This window comes from Quercus robur, chromosome 3 (genome assembly GCF_932294415.1).
Source record: "Quercus robur chromosome 3, dhQueRobu3.1, whole genome shotgun sequence".
In the NCBI taxonomy this organism is placed as follows: Eukaryota; Viridiplantae; Streptophyta; class Magnoliopsida; order Fagales; family Fagaceae; genus Quercus; species Quercus robur.
In genome coordinates, this window is record NC_065536.1 from 6002250 (window position 1) to 6005397 (window position 3148).

Consider the following 3148-nt stretch of genomic DNA (forward strand, 5'->3'; position numbering starts at 1 on the left):
ACCTCCCCAGGGAACGCGCTGGTCTACAGGACGTTTCCCTCAATTTACGCGCGATGCGTTTATGCCGTTTGGCTATCCGAAGCATGCCTTTAATGTTTTTCTTTTACGAGGCCTCTCAGATCTAACGGTTATTGATGGCGTGGGAGAACGAAACGGCGTATTCTTATTTGTAGGTTTCCCTGGGGATCTGAACGTGTTATGTACCCTCTTCTTCGTCCCTTATATAAAGAGAGAGAACAAAAGGTGATTCTCTCATATCTGAATCCCCCAGGCTCTTCCCAAAGTTCACTTCTTCCCTCTGGTTACACCCTATCCAATAATACGTTCACCATAGTAGTCAGCCATGAATAAACCGTTCCCTTCCCAGAAACGCCATGTCCTAATAAAGCTTGAGATGGCTCGGTCAGGGCAAGGATGGCGGAGACTCAAGATTTGTCTCCCTTTCCTTTTAGCCAAAATCCGAAGCAGGGACTCGTCACATCTCACTTTCGGTGTGACTGAGTCAAAAACATCCATTATCACCACCATCCGCTCTCTCATGAGCATATCTAACATGGCACCAGTGTGTTAGGAGTCAGGACTAGGGCAGAGACTAAATGCCCCTGCTTCTTCCTCTCTTCGTTCACTGGCGCCACCCTTTGCCTCTCTTTCTTCCTTCTCACCTTTTCCCTCTTCTTCTCCTCCTTCTTACTCATGTCCTCCATCTTCTTCTTCCTTCGCGCTCCTTGATGACAAGAGCTTGCTGAAGTGCTTCCATGTGTTCCAATTCTTCTTCCTTCTCCTTCATCTTTTTCTAAAGAAGGTTCTTCTCTTGATATGAACAGTACTGAGGCAGAGATTGGAGAGACTTTAAAGGCGGGTTTAAAAGACATCTGATTGTTTACTTATCTGTATTGCGGATGCTATTGTTGCTTTGGCAATTCATTTTTGTATAGGCTTGTTTAAGCCCTTCTTTGTACGTTGTAGTAATTTTTCATATTAATAAAAGTTATTGTTATTCTACTTCGCATGTTCTGTTTATATGTTTTAATAAATTTGCGAGCACTGCTCGGCACAATAGTATAGCATTTGAATCAATGACAACTAAGGCCAAAATACTTGCTAATAAAAAGATGCCACCATAACTTTAATAAAATTATTCGAAATGGCAATGCCGACCAGTGAGGAACGAGACTCACCTTAAAATTAGCCGAGATAAGGATTGAGTGTTTGATACGGTGTAAGAAGTAACCATCCGAGGACATGTCGCCCGCAAAATGATCAGTTTCCTTAGGCTAATGAACATTGGGTCGTTTCGCCATCTTCTTAACACATTGGCCTTAACCTTTTACAGTATTTTGAGCTGAGAACCTTCCCCATCCGAGTAGTTGGTTTCCCCAAAAAGGCTTGAGTCCGAGGATTTCGCAACGCCGGGGTTCTGTCTAAAACTTGTGTTTTTCTTTTCTTTTGCATACTTGGTTTCCCCATAGGCTTGAGTCCGAGGACCATGCAAGTCCTAGGTTCTGTCCAAAACTTGTGTTTTTCTTTTCTTTTGTGTACTTGGTTTCCCCATAGGCTTGAGTCCGAGGACCATGCAAGTCCTAGGTTCTGTCCAAAACTTTTTGAGTTCAGATTCTCCCTTTCTTCAGATATTTCACTAGGCGCCGAGCAGGGGTTGTCCTCGGCAACGGCTACTTCTCGGCGTGGGCCACAGTCCCTGGGCCCTCATGCAGAGCGGGCCTGGGCCGCGAAGTCACTACGCCCACGAATTAGGAGGTATCTCTACAACCTTTGGCCACGCGGTACTCTCTGACGTCCCAATGTTCGAGGTGCGCCTTTACGAGGCTTCTTTAATTTTGTGGTTGCAGTTGACGTTGGAAGTTGAGCCAGAGTCATTTTGTCTGTAGCGTTCCTTGGGATGCTGCGAGAATTAAATGCCACCATCTTACCTTTTAAATAAATAGGAGAGAGGTGTTTTACCTTCGCACAAGTCCTTCAGTTTCTTCCCTTAGTATATCATGTCTGAGGCGAGGGTTGAGGAAAAAGAACTCTTTCCGCCACGGAGGCGCCATGTCCTCCTGAGACTCAAAGTAGTGAGGTACGGGCACAAGAAGCATAAGTTCAAGAGAATACTCCATTTCGATCGAGGGGAAAGGGTGTCTCTCCCTCTTTTAGTCAAAATCCGAAGCAGGTTCTGTTCATGCCAGAGTTTTGGTGTGTCAGAAGAAAGATTCTCCGCCGTCAGCGCCCCTGCCTTGTGGCGGGCAAATATTTAGAGAAAGCCCCTCAACTTCCAACTCCCTGCACCTTTCCTTCAGCGATGTCAGACTCAAGTTGGGTTTCTTTTGCTGCCTGAGTCATGGGTATGTAAAAGCATTGAGGAAGAACAAGGTCTTGGAGCAGTAGCCAACCTTTCCTCTGACCTACCTCATTGGCTTTCTCTTATTCTCTTGTATCTTTCTACTCAATTATGTATTGAGCTCTGACATAAGCTGATTCCAGCTTTTTATTGTACGCTGTACTACTTCTTTGTTTTAGTAAAAATAGAAATTTATTTACATGTTTTGAGTACTGATCTTTTGGGCATCATTACTTTGTGAATGGGTGTGCTCCATGTGTGTGTTTCTTCGAGAATATTTAGAGCAAGATACCTTGAAACATAATCTAACTAACTCTAATCTACCAATACTACCAGGCATTATACCGATAATTCATAGCAAGTCAAACTTAGGAAACTAACCGGGGTAACAGTTGAATATTCTGTGATAAGCGCGTGAATACCGTCCAAGGCTGAATCTCTAAATAATCCATCTGAGCGGTTGACTGGGAAGTAGGGAGCTCTGACTGTGCTTTTGTGTACTTGGTTTCCCCCATAGGCTTGAGTCCGAGGACCATGCAAGGCCTTGGTTCTGTCCAAAACTTAGGATTTTTCTTTTGTGTACTTGGTTTCCCCATAGGCTTGAGTCCGAGGAACATGCAAGGCCTTGGTTCTGTCCAAAACTTATGGTTTTTCTTTTGTGTACTTGGTTTCCCCATAGGCTTGAGTCCGAGGACCATGCAAGGCCTTGGTTCTGTCCAAAACTTATGGTTTTTCTTTTGTGTACTTGGTTTCCCCATAGGCTTGAGTCCGAGGACCATGCAAGGCCTTGGTTCTGTCCAAAACTTATGG